Consider the following 21,807-nt stretch of genomic DNA (forward strand, 5'->3'; position numbering starts at 1 on the left):
ACACACAGCCCCCTGCAGTGGTGCTCTCCCCTGCACACAGCTGAACAAGGAAACAACACACTATTAGACTTCTTTCTGGGGTTCCGAGCTCCCTCTGGGATATGGCTGTTGGATGGTTTTTCATTTGTTCTTTCTTCATGCTCCACTAGCCAATCAACACTGTTCTTTCCCTACGTTCTGAGCACCGTATAAAGCTAAGGAGGAAATGAGCCCTCCAAAATAATACTAAGGAGGTGATTTATAATTAGTACGGGTCCACTGATGTGCTTTAAACTAACGGCCGCTGGCGGGTCAAGCTTATTCTCAGCGTCCTTTGTAAAAGTTCGAGTACCACATGCTATTCCAAGTAGATAGTCTTCCTCTTTTAAAACTTAACAAGTCTATTTCCCTTAAAGTACAGCTGGATTTCTTTAACAAGTAGACTAGTCTTCCAATTGTTAACAGTAAAAATATGGAAATGAACTTCACATATTTTTCTCTCTACCTTATAATTAAAATTCTGAAACTGTACAACAAATCTTTAACTAAAAAGCCTTGAGTTAATATACCTGTACACAGAGGCCCACTGTCTTAGACGAGCCTAATAGAAGTTGCTTGGAGAAAAGCATATTCACATATTTATTTTGATAAAACTGGCAATGTCCATAAAGAACAGATTTGATTTATTAACCTAGAGTTAGAATTACATTAAAGGGCAAAAGACAATGAAATTTCACAGTTATATGTCTAATAATTCAATAACTAATAAGGGTGGTGTTGAATGCATCTCTATACTAATTGAAGTGATATGGTTTACTAATTTCTTCTTTCCTAAGTTATATAAATACTAACATTGACTTGTAAAAATGGTAATGAATTTCCTATTTTTTAAAATGACATTCTAATCATTACTCCGAATTCATATGCTTTCAAAGAACAAATTTTCTACTGTTACCCCTTTAGTAACCAACTGGATATATCACAACACAACATCTGTAACACTTAAGTGAACATTAATTAGTGCTAATTTACAATCAAATTCCAACGGAGAAGCAAATTATGCTTTCTTGAGCATCAAAAGTCTTTATGATGACCATTATGATGAAGAATGCCAGAACATCTTAATTATTTCTGCTTATAAATAATGTTTCCCACAAATCTTCAAAATGCACAGGAATGCTCTGGAAAGCAAAAAAATAAAAATAAAAATGCTAGTCTCATTATAATTTGGTTTTAACTTAGTGCTAATGCAGTTCATTTCAAAGAACATCTTACTCTCCGCATTGTAATAGAAAAGAGACTGCCTGAAAAGTCAAGAGCAAATTTTACCATCGGGCATATTGTTTGAGATCTATTGAAACAGATTTAAGAAAATTGACTACACTACTGCAAGATTTTGCTACATAAATCCAAGATTGTCTATAACATCCCAGTTTTATGTGAACCAAAAATTACTCAAACTGAAATTTTGCCTCCTTACATGTATCATGTCTCAACAAATAATAGGTTCACATCGTTCTAAAGCAATATGCTTCATTGAAGAAAAATAAGCAACAGACACAAACTCTTATTCAGCTTATTCTAAAATTGTGTGTAATTGCCAATAAGGCACTGAAGAAAAGAGAGAATTAAATTAAATGTTCAATAAACACTGATCAATATGCTTGTAAATACCAAGTCTATAAAATGATCTTCCCTTTAAATGTAGTTATACCACAGGTACATGTTCTCTATTTCGGAATTCAACTGATCATTTTTAAATCAAGTGAAATTTGTTTCTAATAGAAACATAGCAGACATCTAAGAAGACTGCCAGAGAGGGTATTTTTTTTTAATGGAAAGAAAGAAAACAACCTGGATTCTGAAACTATCACTGTCTCCTGGTTTAGCATGAGCTCACAATCAGCCGAATAAAGTCAGCTCTGTCTAAGATGTGAATAAATCACAGCCTCAGTTACTCTACCGCTAGCTGTTTGTCATTCAGGAAAATAATGGTTAATCAATGTCTAATCAATGAAGATGTGTAACATATTAGTTTGCAGTCCTTCATCATCCTATTTTCTTCAATTGCCTGGGGGTTTGTGTTCAGTACTTACAGAATCGATTACAATTGAGAGTGATCATTCAGCTCATGTTGAGAGCTGTCAGCTGTGCTTTCCACGAGGCAGTTTCACTCTTGTGTTTAATGTGAGACGCTAATATTTAGCTGCATCTGACAAACTAGCTTCCATGGTGGAACATTTTATGAGAAGTGCTTAAGTAACTAATTGTATCACTACATGTCACTTGATGAAACTAAACTTTTCCTGACTTCACAATAATCATAAGCATTACTGGCTTGCTGTGGAAAATTAAAGAGAAATAGCTGCCTGCTTGAGTCTGATCATGCCTGCGGGGAAGGTCTAAGACAGGCAGCTACCGATGACGCTTCATAAATAACCACCGGGGGTGGGGGCAGGGGCGGAGATGATTCCTCAATTTTCACATAAAGCAACATTTTCCGACATGAGGATGCTGTATCTCCATGTGCAAGCATTCTTGAATGCCCGCAGTTTCTCACAAACACCATGAGAAAAGTTGGACTCATAGCCTCTTGACACATTTCTTTTAAGAAACAACCTTTTATGGCTATGTGCGCTTAACGTCCAAAGAAAATGTTAATTGCCTGACAAGCCCGTTTTCCTTGCCATTTATAAAAATGTATCACCAACCTGTACATCCTGGAGGAGGACTGGGAGAGTATCTAAAAGGCTGGGAGAGGAGAATTTTGATTTCCTTTTCAACAACAACAAAGTTGTCAAGTTTTGCTTTAATTACTGCTTTGTGATTTGTTTTGGAAGTTGTGCTGATGACATTCACAGAGCCCACTGTTAAAAACTAATAACGATATAGTATTTCATTGGAAACATTTTTGGGTCTTGATACTATTGATTTTAAAAGAACAAGTTCAGGTGTCTCATTGTTAGTATCAGTGCCAACAGCACCCTCTAGTGTCCACAGCTTTGAAGCACCTGTGGAAGGCGCAAAAGCCATTTGTATGCAGTTCAAGCTCATTGACACTTGCTTTATGGCCAATATTAAGAAACTTTAAAAAGTATATCCATCACCACAAGTGACCTAAATGTGCTCTTAAACTTAAAAATGTTTTAATACCATTCTGTGATCAAGCATACCAGAGAAATTTAAAATGATCTAAGATTTTTTTAAGTTATAATAGCACATTAACTTTATTAGAGCATTGCTTCAGTGACACATTGTCAAATTTTATGGATATTTCAGGATATGTTTTAAATGTTTGAATTTCTGGAATAACTGAGAAAAACGTAACTTATGACAACACCTTAAAGAGAAAGGCTGTTTCATGCTCAAAGCCATAATACACAATGAAATATGGAACTTCATTGTTTCCAGTAACAGTGGGAAGAAAAAAACTTTACCTCTGAATCCAAATTTTCGATGAATCTGACTTCTCATAAATAATTTTTCAATAAATTTTAAAAGTGAGCAATAAAGATCTCATCAAATGATTAAATGATAACTTCTGTTTTCTCTTAGTTTTAACTCCCTTCACTAAACAAATAGTAAATCGCATTTTAGTCATGACTATATTGGACTAAAATGGGCCTGCTGAAAAGATAAAAAAAGTCTGCAAAACAATCGTTTTAGCTATATTTTGAAATAGAATTTCATCATCAAAAAGAATACATACAGGGAATAAATGTGTATTCAGTTTTAAATAATGGATATGTCTTTCTGGGTTGACGGGCTAAACGTGTAGTGAAGGAATTAGAAATCATCAATTTATAGTAGCATTTTGTGCAAGCATAAACTGTATTCATATAAGCAAGTCACTTAGCTAACCTGACCTGTAAAACAAACAGACAAAAATCTCAGCCTTTTTTTTTCCTGAGGAAGATTAGCCCTGAGCTAACTCTGCCAATCCTCCTCTTTTTGCTCAGGAAGACTGGCCCCGAACTAACATCCATGCCCATCTTCCTCCACTTTATATGTGGGACGCCTGCCACAGCATGGCTTGCCAAGCAGTGCCATGTCTGCACCCAGGATCCAAACCGGCGAGCCCCAGGCCACTGAAGCAGAATGTATGCATTTAACCACTGTGCCACCAGGCCAGCCCCAATCTCAACCTTTAAGTGAAACAAAACTATCTGGTTTTGTGCTTGCAGACATGATAAAGAAAGACTGAAAATAAAATTGCTAGAGGCACCCAAGCCCAGAAAGATTCCCATCTCACAAAAATGCTAGAATTTTATAAAGTATACATGGTGGCATTTTCCTACTTTACATCCAAATTTCTCATCGAGAAACACTGATAGGTTTCGATTCTAAGGAATTTCAGCAAACTTTACAAGATTGTTTCTTTTATATATTTCTAGTGACAATTAGAATATTTCAAAAGAAAAAAAATCTAACACCTATGGAGTGCCTACTATATATCAGTCTCCAGGCTGGGCATAAACATACACATTATCTCACATGGAATGAGATCAAGCTCTGCAGTAAACTTGGTCAATGTTTTCTAGAAGTTACTCTTTTTCCTGTCACTCACATTACTAAGAATATGAGAACCCTCGTTAGCTGGATGTCTTACAAGCTGAGTTCACATACCTGTGCAAATATTTGCAGTCTTCTTAAATTACATTTTTATTATCAGCAGTTCCTAAATCGAGCACATACACTATAAAAGGCAAACCAACAAAGAAGTATGTAAAAGATCTTCATCTGTCTCTTTGCACAGCTACCAGGGGAGGTGAGCTAGCCCCACGAATGTCTGCACTTTGATACGAGAGCTGTGATAATGATGAAAAGTTAATGGATTTTTATCTACATCAACCTGATGATCACAGACCTTGTTATTTTTATTATTTTTTTAAGAAGGGGATTGGTGCTGCATGAATATGAAGGCATATATTCACAGCTTTTCTTAGATTTACAGGTTCAGGGGCTACAAAGCCTCTTTCCTTTCCGAGGTAGATAAATTGAGTTCCATGCAGTTTACTATGTAGGGGTTTTTCAAATGAGACCTTCCTCTCCCGTGTGGACATTAAAGATCCCATAGCACTTTTCATAAGAGTAGGGGCTTGTCACCATGCCACTGAGCAAATTCCTGGGACCTACCTTAAAGTCCAACAGCCAGCTTCTCTCCACAGGATATTAGTGTATTAGGTACCCTGGAAAAGTTCAGTGTATTTATTCAATTTATTTAAAATGTTATCCTAATGGTTCTGAAACTCTCTCTTTTTTTTTTTCCTTAGCAAAAAGGAATCAAAGGTCTCCTTAGGCAAAGTTACACTAATGTCTGTTACATGAAATCAAACTTCCTTCCAAAATATTTGATTAGTCTCTTTTGAACACAAATGCCTACAGTATTAATTTTATTTAAAAAACAAAAACAACCAATATATAATAAAAAAATCTTATAATCCATGATCCATGCTTTCTGATACAGGTAATGTAAAATAAATGATATAATCTACAAAACAATGACAAATGAAAGACTTGGAAAAGGTTATGGTTTGACAAGGTAACATTTTTGAAATCTGGACACCAATCAAATTGATGTAACTATTGGTGATGCAACACTCTCTGACACTAAAGTCTTTACCACTGTCTAAAACATATAGAAGAGCCTATTGTGATTGCTTAATGTCAGCTTTTGTTCATAAGCTCTTTCATAAAACTGAAACCAGGAAAATGATTTAAAGCAGTTCAATTTGTCTATTTACCTTAATCTTTAACTATTCCCATATGTCTGGCTACATGATGTATGACTCTTCATAAACCAATTTTTCAAAGATATACACGACAGAAAAAAGTCAGCCTCCTAACCTTTTATACGCTGAACTTTTATAGAGCTCTAGAAAACAAAATGCTTTTAGGTTTCAGAAAAGGAAAAAAAGGCCGAAAGGTTATTTTCTTTCTGTCTCTTCTCAGTAAATATTTGCATCAGTGAAAGGAGAGCATGCACTAATTTCTAGGTATGTGAAAGTCCTTTCAAAGTTCCCACTCACAAACATCCATGGTGAAGGTCTTTGTTTAAAGAGAGAGCTACTTAAAAAACAATGATCCATAAATTAACATCATTAAGCTCTGACAAGTCCCACAGTCGAGGGAGGGATATTGTGCTAGGTATAATACCATCCTGCAGAGTGAGCAGAAAAGAAGAAATGCCGATGAGAGATTCCTCAGCATAAGGAGCCTGGATGGTGATCATATGGAACTGCTTTAGCTTCAGTCTTAGGAAAAACAGTAATTGGAGCAGTTAGTCAGTGTTAGAATAGAATGTTCTGACTATTTAAAAAGTATCATGAGCTCATGAAATCAATTTTTAATTAATTTACTTGCCTTTATAAAGATGTAAATAAAGAAAAATGGTAGCTTTTTGTTCACTCATGTAACCAACATTTATGGGGCACCTGCTGTGTGCTTGGAGCTGGGTAAACAAGTGTGAACAGGACAAATTCACAGCCCAGTCCTCTTGGAGCCTATAAATTAGTCTTAAACTAGAAAATCAGCTTCAGGATCATGACTATAAAGTTATGACTATGAGTCAGGGTGAAAGGGAAGTTTTTCTGGTCCTTAATCCTTAAGGTTTTTAGTTCTTAATCCTCCTACAAATTTTGTTTTATAGTCTGTGTTATTTTCAAGGTACTCTGTAATTTCCCAGCTGATTTTCCCAAATTAGAAAATGTAGTCTTCTCTCACAAAAGATACGAAACATTAGAATTCTTGTGATGAATACAAGGAAAGAGAGTTAACATTTGTCACACATCTGTGTGCCTAGCCCAGTTCCAGGCACTTTGCATATTTTCACAACATTCATATATTTCTAAGGAGATTAAGATCAGCTAAATCATTGTATAGACTAGGACAATCTTTATCTTAAAATAGAAGGAAGTCAAATAGAAAAACCAATGTATCATTAAAATTAGCTCTTATTTCAGTGAGTGAAATAATCAACTCCCATTAAACCACTATTTCTCCATCTGTAATGAGATAAAGAGCACTTTTCCTAAACAGAGTTTGTAAAGGGATCTTAATGACTTACTATATTAGTTGATAAGCCATAAGGTTTCATTTAACTTCCTAAAGAAGTCTCTTATATGCTGAGAAAACGTAAACCTGTCAATCAATGTAGAAAAAAATTACCATTCAAATTATTATCTTCAAGCAACTGTTGAAATCTAACGTACAAAATCTGCATGAGAGAAATCAACAGGAAACTGTCAAAAGTTTATCAAAAATTTTATTCTCAGCAACATCACAAGATGACTCTATTGGGGCCGGCCCAATGGCCGAGTGGTTAAGTTTGCACGCTCTGCTTCAGTGGCCCAGGGTTTCTCTGGTTCGGATCCTGGTCGTGGACATGGCACTGCTCATCAGGCCACGCTGAGGTGGCGTCCCATATAGTACAACCAGAGGTGCTCACAACTAGAATATACAACTATGTACTGGGGGACTTTGGGGAGAAGAAGAAGAAGAAGATTGGCAACAGATGTTAGCTCAGGTGCCAATCAAACAAAAAACAGAAAAAAAGATGGTTCTACGATTTGGCCATGGCATTTGACCAAGTAACCGTAGGTGTCAAACTAAAATTTTAGTACCAGCTTCTAAAGTACATGGAACTTATGTCTCATTTATACATTTATTATCCCCCAAGTGAAATACTGAAAGTGTATGTTTATGCACATATATATGTATCATATTCATACATATATATAAAATTTACGATGATACATGTAGGTACGCTTGCAGTTCTTAAAATGTAAATGTAGCTCTCTTATAATTTTAAAAATGAGAAGCCTAAAATTTACAAAATAGGTTGCTAGGATTTATCTGGTGTGATATCATTTTAATACACATTCTCAATTTATTAAATCTCTGAAAAGGAACTCAGTGAGTATATGAGGATGACAAGAAATTGTTATATTCCCAAATTAAGCATATTCCAAAATAATTTGTTATCTTTTTTCTATTAGGAATTCTAATTTCTTATCTTATTTCAGAATAACAAAGTTGTCATCCTAAAGCAATTTGGAATAACTACGCAAATGAAAGCACCTCATAATTAGAGAATGTAAAGCTGATATGTTCTAATGAAAATATTCTGGCAATTCTCAGAATGTAAGAAAAAGCAAACACATTCATGTTATATTTCGTAAATGACCCTAATGTGTTAACTTAGAAATCTTGCCACTTACCTTGCTCTCAATACATTGATAAAATAAAGAAATAAGATGATTTAATAGAAATCACAAGGTGTATGTCCATATACGGCTGCTCGTTGTTTAATAATCAGGAGATTTTAGTAGGATGAAATAGATGAGCATTTAACTATACTTACACAAACAGAAATATTACTATTGAACTTTAAAGTTTTTAAGTTATTTCTAAAACTTTAAAATATTCATTAAATTATTTTTAAATAAAATAAAATAATTTTAGACACAATTAACTTAAAATAAAAATTATATTTTGCTATTGAGCTCATTTGAACTAATACATTTAAAATCAACTGTTCACACACACACACAAAAAAATTTGAAATAGGTTTGTTTTTAATTCCAACTTTTTTTCCATGGTTCTTTTTAAAACTTCAAGTATGCTTGAGAAACTGGCTGTGGATCATGTATACAATGTAGGGTCAATGCTGCATTGAATTTCCAGACCATTTTCAGACTACCTTCTGGCAGTGGAAGCATTTTGACCACTGACACTCCCTATGGGTATATCTGACTATCCTGGTACAATGCACCATTCCCCATTATTGAATCTACAACAAACTGCTGTAGGTTATTCATTGATTGAGTGTTTAAGTATATTCTTTAGGAGCAAATAAAGAACTAATCTGTAAGCAATCACATAAATAAAAAATCAGCAGAATTCCTGCTTCAAAGATGCTTTGAGCTTGAACACTTAATTATGTGCATTCTTTGATTATATTGTGTCACATTCAATAAAGATATATAGGAATTCTATTTCTTTATAACACTGTAGATTCTTCTCAGCGCTTCATTGTACCACGCAAGGAAATTAAGAAAGCACCTTCCAAATCAACCATACCAAGTTCAAGCGCATCTACTTCTTTTTATTCTAATGTTTTTTTCTCCTGGATCAATCACAATATACACCAGAATGTTTATTTAGCCAATAAAGATGCTAACGATGATTCTATAATTTTCTAATACACATTCATGTAAATATCAGTGAAACTGTTTTCAGCCTCAAGATGCACATGTGTGTAGGAGCATGAGTCTGCATTCATCGTAACTAGACTGTATTTTAAGAACAAGCTTGAGGACTCTGCGCACAGTCTTCTTAAACAATTCAGAGCCTGAGAGTATGTGTGGCGGCACGTATGAGAGAGCAGACAGCTCTGAGTCCATCCACACGGTCCCTCTGTCAGTGTGGATTTAGAACAGCTTTCTAACATGAAATCAGCTCAGCTGCAGAGTCGCTTCCAGGGAGTTCTGAGAGAGACAGAGAGAAAGAATACTTCAACTTCTTAAAATTCATCTGCTATTCCTCTTCTCTGAAAACCTGAAGGTGTTTTCTTATTTCTCAGACAAACGACTTTCTGAGGCTATATCTACCATAGCAAACTGATTTCTTTTTGTTTGAATTAGCTTGGTAGGCTTTTAACATTTTAGCAAACATTTAGAAGTGTTTAAGAATAGACTAAGATATTCAAGAGACATGTGCTTTCAAAAGAACGACATAGAAATACGTGTACTTAACACCTGGCTTAAAAAAAGGTGGCGAGAACATGCAGTGGAAAGATTTCTTACAGTCACACATCACGTAAAGTTTTATTCTTTTGTAAAATATACTTTGGGTTGATTAGGTTTTATTTGTTTTGTTCTATTCTATCACCAGAAAAGCTGTCATTGAAGCCACCAGCTGCACAACAGAGAGAAGAGAAGCTCAAAGTATTAATTTCAATAAACAAAAAAAATCACAATTTCATCTAAATTCTTTTTCTGAAATGCAACAGCAGTACTCCTTTGACATTGATGCTTTTTATTTCCTTAACATTTTCACGTTGAGGCAGCATAGAAGGCACGTGCAGAAGCTATTACTTTGCTGCCTCGCTAACGTAAGAGTTCCGTAAAATCTAGAGTTGATTCCAACTAATGAAATGCTTGAGTATTTTGAGGGATTACTAAAGAGGATGTAGTTTATTTTAATAAAACATTTCAGTGATATTGCTTTCAAGTGGGAAATAGCCAGACAATAGAAAACAATTTTAAATACAAGCAAACCAACAATAACAAAAGAAAATGCCAATCTCTAAGGTCCAGTCACATTACTACTCATTTCTCTACTCAAGTTTATAGAGTTCTTCAAGTGTAACAATTAATGGTCCAGATCAGTCAATCTACACGATTATGCTGCGGGGACCTGAATGTGTAAGTGAATGTGGCCCATTCACCAAGGACTTTGTACTACGGAACAAGGACATGGGGATGGAAGCAGGTTGCTTACAAAATAGTAAAAAAAAAAAAAAAAATATGCTGATGATGTCAGAGGTTAAAAAAAAAGATTCCTCTGCTCCAGAGATATTTCCCCTAACTCATGAACAATTTTAAATGGCTTTTTGAAAAAAGTGGGGAGAAAATGCAGTGCAAATATTTTTTACAATCTTTTTACAATATTATGTAAAGTCCTATTTTATTCTTTTGTAAATTATACTTCTGGTTGATTAGGTTACGTAATGATAATGATAATACTTCCCAACTTGAGGTCAAGCTATTACTTTTATATATGATACTTTTATTGTATGGAATGTATTAACTACATATTTTATATTCTTGAAAATGCATATATTTAACCAAAATACTCACTCAGAAGGGTATTGGGGAACTTTCCAATAATTTTTTAGTAGGATTGCTTCGATTCTTCCAGGAAAATTTCTTCCTCCAATTTAAGAAAAACTCTTGCTACTGCTAAAGGTTGACTGATATAGAAATGCCCATATCAAACAAATAAAAAAACTCAAGCCACCAATGGATCACAATCATATATATCCCAATCTACTGATATATTTTTATTAACATTATACTTATAAACTTATCATATTGAATTATTACCTTTTTTGCATGTATATAGTCCTTATTAAACTATGCAGATTTTAAGGATTTGAGCCATATTTTGTTCACAGCCTAATTCAGAGAGGAACATGTAGGAAATTCTCAATCAGTATTTGTGGAAGAGGAAAATGAGAAGGAAAGAAAAGAAGGAGAAATGGAAGCATGGGCAGACTTAAATAAGAAAGCTAAATAGCAGGAAAACCAAAAGAAAAAGAATGATATAAAATGTATATTGATATTAAGTTAAACAGCCTTGGCTATCAGATAAGGAACAGCACCAATCTATAATTAAGTAACACAGATATAAACATGGTCGCTGGGCTGACAATTTAACCATTAATGAAACTTTCAACGTGGATTTTTTTATAACATAAGCTCACCTTACATCATTATAATTCTCCGAGGACACGTTTTGTAAAGATGAGTTTATGTTTTGGTTTCAAGTAAAGAGACACATTCTACCCATCGCTGCCTAGTTTCCGAACCACATTGTCATAACTAAGCTTCCCTCTGTGACCGCCACACAAGAACCACCCACAGGTGTTCTTATGAACTATCAACCAATGGCCCCCTTGGAAACCAGTGGACAACAGCAGGAGCCAGCACACACCTCTCAGAGTCCTGCTACCTGGGAAGACTCTATCAATGAGAGTCTCAAACTGACTCGTCTAAGATGGAGAGTTGCCAACATCACCAGTTTCTGTGAACAGGAGCTACAGCACTCACCCCAAGAACTATCTTCACATGCATAACGGCACAGAGAGGATTATTCTTGGTCACATCAATGAATACAGTCTTTCTCATGCATTCACTTTTGGGTTTTTGTTTTTGTTTTTTCTTAAAGATTGGCACCTGAGCTAACATCTGTTGCCAATCTTTCTCCACCTTCTCCTCCTCCTCCTCCGATTCCTCCTTCTTCTCCTCCTCCTCTGTCTCGTCTTCCTCCTCATTCTCCTCAACGCCCCCCAGTACATAGTTGTATATTCTATTTGCAAGTCCTTCTAGTTCTGCTGTGTGGGATGCCACCTCAGCATGGCTTGATGAGCCGTGCTGTGTCAGCACCCAGGATCTGAACTGGTGAAACCCTGGGCTGCCAAAGTAGAGTACGTGAATCACTCAGCCTTGGGGCTAGCCCTCATTTTTGAACTGTAAAGAATGGCAGGGTCTTCCTAAAGTACTTTTGAAATTTTAAAATTCTTAAATTTCACTGTCAAAAATTGAAGTTCCATCTGCTGCTCTTTTCTGGTGATAAGCAATACATTTTCTTCTCATAGCTCACATGGATTTTAATTCTACCAATCACAGGACATGGTTTAGACATGGCCTAGAGCAGCCATCTTTCATTTGGCGTAGAATTGCATGATGTATCTGTCTTGAGCTTTAAAGCTAATAAAAATAAATTCCAGTGCACTAGTATACAGTCAATCTATTATAGTAAAAAGTGAAGATACTACAAAAATAAAAAGTACATTAAAGTCTTGGAAAATAATTTTGGAATAATCTTACTAACCCGAGGAAGGAAGAAAAGATATGTAACATGGTTAATGCTATGAAAGAAAAGCAGAGTGGAGTTTTTCTCATATGTCTGAGAAGAGAACAAGGAATATATTTAACTTCTTTTCAGTCTGCCTAGTTTTAGTAATTTTTAGAAAGACTGAATAATTTGTACAATGAAATAATTTATTAAAGTCTACTATTTAATAGTAGTCAATTATATATGACTTGAGAACTGGGCATATCTTTTCTTTTTCAGTATCAGGGTCTAATGCTGTGTAGACACTATATATTTTGTTGAATTTATTTGAATTGAATAGGGCTTTGTGTAGCTGTCCTCTAGTTCACAGATGATGACAATGCAAGCTAAAAATAGTGCGCGATATTTTGAGAATTTGTTTGTTTGTGAAGAGAGAGAGAAGTTGACAGGAAATGATTAGCCAAATAAGCTTTAAGCTTAACTGAGAGAACCTCACTAAAAGATTTCATGAAGGTTTATTCAGTATTGACACCTACATGTATTCCCCTCTCAGCTGGAAGGACTCCAAAAGGGCTGTCATGGTTGGTCGAATAAATAATACATGCTTTAAAAACAATTATAAATCTGTATTCACCTGATGGACTTTGTATTCATTCCAGTCAATTGGGCATATAATACTCGTTTAAAAAATAAGTACATATAATGCATTAAAAACTGCTTAAACGCCCATTTAACCGGAGGGGCCAAAACAGCTCTAAAATGGAGCATATGATTAACACTAATGGAAGTTATGCATGTGTAATGAAAGGAGAACCCCAAACCCTTTTAAAGAGGGCTATGACAGGAGAATGACAGCTGGGAAACACTAAGATTTAAGCCTTCTATTGTGTTCAAAAGCAGGCTCTCCCCTCAAAGCAGCCAGTAACTCCAAGTGTGGTGAATCTTGGGGTCCAAGGCAATAAATGCACTGATATTTAAGATAAAATAATGCCAAGGGGAATGGCAGTAACAGCCCGATGAGAAATAATGCAGCGGTGTAATTGGGTTGCATCTCTGTATTTAAACAGCTATTCACTGATGATGGCTTCCACCCCACTGAAAGATCTCAGGCAGGATTCCTTCTTTATAATGTCAAACACAAGAAACACCTAATTTTAAGTTTTTAATGAGCATAATGTGAAAATAATCTCATAATAGATTTACAATGTTTTCTTTTTTATAAGGATGAAGTGCATATGCAACAGCTGTCATAAAAACATAAATGATTCTGTCTTACTTCTCTTTTAGTGGGGATTTGAAGAGAGTATTTACCAATTGGCCACATAGATAGTGAGATTTGGGAAGCTATCAAAAGTTTGCCTGTCAACCAAATTGCTTCCCCATTAGCCTGAAAAAAAGGTCTGAAATTATCCATAGAAGAGCTTTGTAGTAGGGGGTTAGGATGACAGAAACTCCCTATTGAAATGTAAACAAAATACCTGGGTATAATACGCATTAATTCATGAGTACTCCCCAACCCGTAAGTTAACTTCCCGGATAAATTATCCATGACCTAGAGAAACAGAGTGGTTTTGTGTAGCAATGGGACACAGAGGGAGCAGTCTGATGGGAGAAAAGGTAGAAGGTAAGACAAAAGAGGAGGCTGTGAGCAATCAACAGGCAGCATGACAGCACGGAGCTGTCTCAAGGAACCCTGAGGACAGACTTCAATGTTCTCATCCATTACTTTGCTGATCACTTTCCAAGTAATATCACATTGGTAACTACTCGAATTCTGCCCTAGTCTCAGTCTCTTCTCCATTTCCAATATTAAATTGCAATTGTTTGAATGTTGCCAGAATGTGAGTATCTTGAGGCCAGGGACTTTTATGTGTATAGCATCTAGGTGTTATTATTAGTACCAAGAAGAGTGCCTGAAATGTAGTAGAAGCTCAGTGAATATCTGTTGAATGAATTCATTGAATGAATAAATAAGTAAATACAGTAATGCTTGCAGGGGCACAAGATCAGAAATTAAGTTCAAAGTCAAATGCTGAGCTGGCTTCCCATTTAGTCTTATCTTCCAAGGTATAATGAAGACAATTTCAGCCATGAGTAGATGCTTTGAAGAGATAAAGCTTTGAGATAGATAAAAGGACATACAGAGTAGAGGATGAGTAAAGCAGCTAGTGGAAAGAGGAGACGAGAGAAGACAAAACAAAAACAACAACAGTGCTGATAATGTCTTGGAGCACCATTATAGAAGAAAACAAAAAGGAAGGCCCATAAAAGGAAAATCCCTTAGAGATTCTTTAATCTAGTGCTCGTCTCTGGAAAGGCTGGCACGTTATGTTTACTGTTCTGTATTCCCATGAGATAAATGCTGCCTTTCTTACTGCCAGGCGTAGTCTCACAATAACCCTATAAACTGAGCTTGGCAAACTCAAGGTCCCAGTCCTCCGAGAGTCACAAAATACTGGGTCCCATGCAAAAGGGCGAAAGGGTCTCCTTTAAAATTCTGTGCCCACTTTATCACCTAGATACAGTGCAGCCCCAAGGAGTCCCACCACTTCTGCATCTCTTTGGATAGTTGCCTAAACCCAGTCCCAGGGATGTGAGTTGGCAGGGGGATTAGAAAAGTGACTCCATTTCATTTCCCATTCTCCTTCATCCTCCCTACATCATGCACCAAATCTCTACTCTACCAGTAAGAAAATAAAGCTTCCAAATGAAAGGAAGCAAACAAATACTCAAGAAGTGGATGGGAAGGGGAAGTACAATGATCTAAAACAAGAATAGTCTGCTGAAAGGTCTTATTACAAGGTGTTGTCATCCAATCTTCACCACCTCCCTATGAGGTTATCCTCACCATTGGTATGAGGAAATTGAGGATAACTTGAGAGATTAAGGAACTTGCCCAAGAATGTGTTAAATACCTGCAATCCATTAGCACTAGAAGCCCAGGGCTCAGCTAGAAGACAAGGCCCTTACCCCCATGGAGCATACCGAGTAAAGAAGAGAAAAAATAAATATGAAATTAAATAGTGTGGTGAGGGCTACAGAAGCCTGTAAGAAAGCTTCTAACTCAGTCCTGGCTGGTTACAGAAAGTGTTGGATACATTGAAATCTAAAAGATGAATTGGATTCAGCCAAGCAAAGAGGCAGTGAAGACAGGCCACATAGAAGAAACAATACCTACAAAAGACCAGAGATAAGATGAGCTATATTGCAAGAGCGGGAAGTTGCAAAAAATAACACTAAAGAAATCAATAGAGACCAGCTCATGCAGGGCAGGACCTTGTAGATCACAGAAAGGAATTCAGACATTATCATGGGGACAATGGGAAACCATTGAAGGAGGTTAACAAGGGTAAAACACAATCAGATTTGTGTTTTTGGAAGATTTCTCTTACTATAGGGTGAAACAATGAATTAGAAAAAAAAAGAAAGAAAAATTATTTAGGTTGAAATACATAAATTGTGAATACATGAGTATTTTTGTCTGACCAAAAAAAGTCAGTTTCATATGGTTCAGCCTAACGGTTAGGCAGCTGTTGCTTGCACTAAAATAATGAGAGGAAGAACAGGAAGATGTAGATGCTTTCCATATCTTCTGTAGCTATTTTTGAGAAGACATAGACAGCATTTGAAGATTGATTGGATATGACAAAGAGAGGGAAAAAGAGGCCTCAAAAGTGACCCTCCCCCAAAGTTTCTAAATATAGCATCTGGGTAGATAGTGATGGCACCCATCTATGTAGAAAAAGGGTTGAAAGAAACAGGAAGAGAGAGAGAGAGAGAAAAAAGGACTGGTTGGAAGACATTACTTATTCCCAGAACTCACCATATGAAAAGTAGAGGAAATGGCTTAAAATGAAAATTCTAATTTAACAGAATGAAAATGAGTTGGAAAAAATGGATGATATTGTGAACAGATCTATCAGCTCTTTAAATTTAAAAAATAAAACCCTTAAGTTAAATTGCCAATCCCTATCTTCCTGTAAAATGGACATCGCTCTTAATGCATTAAAAATCTAGGCTCTTATTGTTGCATAGATTCATAATCTGACCTTCTCCAGGTTGCCAAAGTCTAAGAAATAGCTTCAAGACTGTAGATTAACCTTTATAAGGTGTACTTGACATGAATTTTTAAGAAATATAGTGTCTTCAAATAAATGATCCCAACACAAATTTAAGATTCAATCAGCATTAATGGTGGTATTAGAAATGATAACTTCAATTATAAGCATAATGCATTTTCCTTTGGGAGATTAATTTATGTAGAGTAGGTACTTGGAGTTAGCCCTGGTCCAGCCATACTTCAAACCTGCTTGTGAGCAAGAAAAGACATTTGTGCCAGTCTGATTTTAGATAATAGCAAATGTTTAAAAAAAATTAATGCTATGTAACACATTTTCCATAAAGTTATTTTTTTCCAGTCATCTGAGAAAAGGGGTGTGAGTTGAAATTAAAACAGATAAGATATAAAATTAATAAAAGAAATGTACAATTCCGTCCTCATGTGAATTTTATATTCAATCTATGATTTTAAAAGAAATAGCTATGAAATATTGTGCTCCATAAGAATAAAATAAGCCATTTATCTCAGTGTTATTTTTCATCATTTCACTTTTTGAAAGAAAAAGCCAGTTCTTCAAGGAGATACATGACTAAAACTATAAGATAATTTTTAAGGATGTTGACAGCTATTTTTAAAAGGAGAATCATGAGAGTTCTCCTGAAAATGAAAACAAAAGTATCTGTAACATCCAAATTCTCTAAACTGAAAACACAGAAGAATTTTTTTCTTTAGATAATTTAGAAAAAACTACTCTTAGAAATCTTCTTGGGGATACTGACAAAGTAGAGCACAAAGATATACTTTTTTTAAATATGCTAAAAAATAGATGAATTGATATCCATATGTAATATCTATAAAATAGATTAAATTAATATAATTAAAAATTCTTTTTAAACTGCAAAGCCATAAAGTGTTAATAATTATAGGTAGCATTTACTAATAGCTTTTTATATGCCATACAAATGTTTCAGACGCGTTAGGTACTTGGAGGTAAGTACAATTATTAGTCCCATTTTATAGATGGTAAACAAAGTTTGGTGTTAAAGTTACTCATCTGAGTTCTCCAGGCTAAGTGGCAAAGCCAGCCCTTGATCTGAAGATCTGTATGCCTCTTAAGCATGAGCTTACCTCCAGCATTCTATATATTGTCCCTCTTGCAAAGTGTAAGGTGACCTAATATTCCATTTCTTTTAGATCAGTATGTCTTTTCATTGGCAATATTTAACTAAAGCCAGAGGTGGAACCAAGAGGTAAAAACTGGGGGCCAGGAGTGGGAATATCCAGTTATTCTTCTGGCCTGATCATTGAGTTTATACCAATTGACTCATTTATCCATTCAGTTTTTTCATCTGCAAAATGAGAATCAGACTAGATTAAACCAGTGCATCATTCTGATGAAGTGGTATTTCTGATGTTGTTACTGCATATTATATAGATTTATCAAATAATTTTAAGCACTTCAATAAGAGGACCTCCATAAAAACTCACTTTCAAACAGCTCAAAATAGTATTCATTAATTCATCCCATACATATTGTTATACATTCACAGCATCTGGGTAGGTACTTTGAGAAAAATAAAAGTCAAAGACATTCTATGCTTTCCACGATACAATCTACTCGGAAAGACACAAAACACAGGTAACCAGCACAAAATTGCTAAGCAACATACAAACCAGTGCCAAATAATATAGTAAAAAATATTTACCTAAGTAATAAGGAGATATGGAATGAAGGCATAATCAGTGTGTACAGGTGTAACTAGAAAAGAAAATTGAAAGGAAGAGTTTTGACCCAGAAGACCAAGGAAGTGATGAAGATGGATGTCCAAAGAGAAAAGGTAGAGAAGCATGAGAATGTATATTTGGGGCTAATAAATTTGTAGAAGAAACAAGAGCTGGAAAGTTGAAGAAGAGTGATTGACAGATGGCCTTGAAGATCACACAACACAGATATGAATTAAAAGAAAAAAAAGCAAAATAAAACCTTGTTTTGATTTGGTTCTTCAAATTGCTTTTGCAATTGGAAAACAAAAATTCTAATTCTAATATACCATTGGCCCAAAGTGTTTGCCTAAAGTATCTGTCAAATCAGTGTTCCATAAGTTACTCTAATGAGTTTCACTCTAAGCAAATTAAATGAAAGAACCAAACCCAAATATTTCCATTGCAAGTTGAAAAATGGTTCTTCTTAGATCAAAGTTGTCTTTCAAAAACTACATGCATACATTTTTTTTAAGATTTTTCCTCCACCTTTTATTACTGTTGTCTTAATGACACTTGCCTTTTGTTTTAATTTAATCTCCCTTTTGTAACTTGTAATGCCTTCTGCAAAATTCAGCAGTTCAATTTGGAGGCAAAGAAATGAAACCTTGATGACTCTTAAGATTGATGTGGGAAGAAATTACCTTGGTTAGTCGTGCCTATTCTTATTAGAAGCCTGAAGTTTGTTTTCGCTGGAGGAGTGGTGGGAGCTTGATGCGAAGCCAAGACAGTGGATCATGTTGTGTGGTTTATTTTTCAATCACTGAATTCAAGGAGAAGCTAGAATTGCATTCTGAATGATTATATTGTTGTACATGTTATCAAATAATAGCCAAACAAGATAGGACATTAATGTGCATGATACACAAAAATGAATGTCATTCTTCCTCTTTAGATTATGTCAACAAAACGAGTGAATATTCTATAGTTTGGAAACAATATAAACACATTTTTAATGGAATATATAACTGTCATGAATGTCTTTCCAAATAAGAATACTGTGGGCAGCTACTCAACATGAAGATGTGTATTACACTGAGGAAGTTGTAATTGTTCTCCCAGAATATGCTATGAACACTGCAGTGTTTAATCAATGAATCATGCAGCTACTGTTATGCAAACCCTCTACCAGGTGAGCTGTGAGTGTATCTGCATGGTGTACATGAACTAAGAATGTGAACACAGAAAAAATATCTTTTTTTTGTAACCCGCTTCCCCTTGTTCAAAGCGAAAGACAGCAGAGCCATCTGAAACTCTGGACTAAGACTATTCACACACGGCCGGAGAGAGTGAATGGTATCCCCTAATAATCAGTCTTATTTAATATCTAATAAAAGTACTACTCACATTTTTATCAATGGGTAAAAATATCTAATATCTACTGAGCAATTATTATATGCCAGATACCATGCCAAGTGCTTTACACAGAACTGCATTATTCCCACTATGGCACCATTGCAGTGGTTCTCAGCTGGGACCATTTTTGACCCTAAGGGACATTTTGCAATGTCTGGAGTCATTTTTGGTTGTCGTAACTCGGCAGGGAGGGGTTGTGCTATTGGCATCTAGGGCTAGAGGCCAGGAATGCTGCTAAACATCCTTCAAAGCACATGATGGCCCCCACAACAAAGAATTATCAGTCCAAAATGTCAATAGTGCTGAGGTTGAGAAACCCTGCCCTATTTTTATCTTCACTTAATAGATGAGAAAAATGAGGCTTAAAGAGGTTAAATAAACTGCTCGAGATGACAGAGCTAACAGGTGGCTGAGGTGGGCCTCAAATCCGGCATTGTTTGACTCCAAAGCCCACCTTCTCCCTACCATGTTATGCTCTTGCTGCATTGCACCTCATCGGAAAAACATTTGCGTCAATGTAGACAATCTCATCATGCAACAGACCTAGGGCTTTGAATCAGAGATCCTCGGTTTGGGCATAGGTAGAGCTGCTCTCTACCTCTTTGATCTTCATGAGTCATCCAAATTTTCATCAGAATGGTTCTGTGATTCTAGCCTTGAGCCTGCTAGCATGGTTGCCTGATTGTCTCTCCCTCCCCGCGCTGGGTGTTAGATTAGTCCTCCCTTAGGATTTACCCTTCTTCTGCTCTCAGTTTCCCAGCAAGCAGTGGAAGATTCCCCGGAGTCGCCCCCTGCTGACTTTGACATCTTCTCTGTGGAATAGAATCTTACCTTCAACGATGCCAAGGACAACTTTTTCTACCTTTAGGGAACAACCCAAACACCATAGGGGAGGTAAGGGAGATTTGGCAGTGCCCTTTCCCTCCAACTATCTGCGGAGTGTCAGATAGTCCTTAGGGAAGCCACTAAGAGTTGACTCTCTCCCGCTCTGAAGTAGTAAAGGCTCCTAGGAAAGGGAATCCACGGCCTGACCTCCAAACCAAATACCTAAAGACTCAATGTATGTTGCCCAGTTACCCGCCTGCACCCCAGGGACCAATCTAAAATGGCCCAAACAAAGCTAGCAGGCAGCATGAAGCCAGATTCTCCATGCCCTGGTTGTTTTTACACCCATTACAGAAGTAACACATATGCCCCAAAATAACAGCTTCACTAAACCACAGCATCAGGAGCTGTAATTTGTCTTTAAAAATAGATTTGAAACAAAAGAAACAGTATTTCCTATTATGTGCCCTTTTGAAGAACCAGATTTGTTTCTGTAGAAAACGGAATATGGAAGAACACCCAAGGCTGCACTAAGATTTCAAGCAGAACCAAACACACTAATGCGGATTTCAGTCCGCAGCATTTACAAATGCAATTGCCAGAAAGATTTCTGGTTCTTAAAACCTGCCTGTCATCCAGAGGTGATGGGTCTTTCTGCCCCAGTTAAAACATACATAGTTCATTTCAAAGAGGGCTGTGGGCTGTGAAACCAGGAGCTCTTAACTCTGTGACGAAAGATTGAAGTTCTTCATTGGATGCCATAATCACTCAACAGTGCTAAGTTTTTCTGAGGAGATACAAAATGTAGCCTCTCATAATCATGATAGTTCACTCACAAGGACCCATGATTGGTGATCTGGGAAAGTAAATAAATGTCTCAATGTCAAAAAAATATATTTATCACTCACACTCAGTTACACATCCTAATAGTAAAAAGGCAGAACAGGGACTAGTCATGATAGCTAGTAACTGGAATTCACATCAGAACTTAAACTTTAACAGATAGTTTCTTCTTATCCTCCTCACTAAGTCACCTCTCAGATGTGCTAACAAATACCAAAATTACCCAGTGTGGATTGCGTTTCTCTGTTGGAGGACGTCATCAAGAGGATATGACCACAGGTTGACCTGAAAGCTGGACCTGGGCAATCCGAGCAGAGGCACCTTACCCACTCTCCTGTCTTGGAATGTACATTCTGCCCACTGTTCCTGTACTAGGAGCCACTTCAGTGATGCAGCCTTGA

General features: G+C 36.1%; 1 non-coding gene across 1 annotated transcript; it reads left to right on the top strand.

The window, feature by feature from the left end:
- Positions 1 to 21,239: 21,239 nt before the first annotated feature.
- On the top strand, positions 21,240 to 21,366 carry LOC139076892 (small nucleolar RNA SNORA25). The gene has a single exon (XR_011528925.1). It is a non-coding gene; the product is annotated as a small nucleolar RNA SNORA25 (small nucleolar RNA).
- The last annotated feature ends 441 nt before the right edge of the window (positions 21,367 to 21,807 follow it).

Source organism: Equus przewalskii, chromosome 17 (assembly GCF_037783145.1).
Source record: "Equus przewalskii isolate Varuska chromosome 17, EquPr2, whole genome shotgun sequence".
NCBI lineage: Eukaryota > Metazoa > Chordata > Mammalia > Perissodactyla > Equidae > Equus > Equus przewalskii.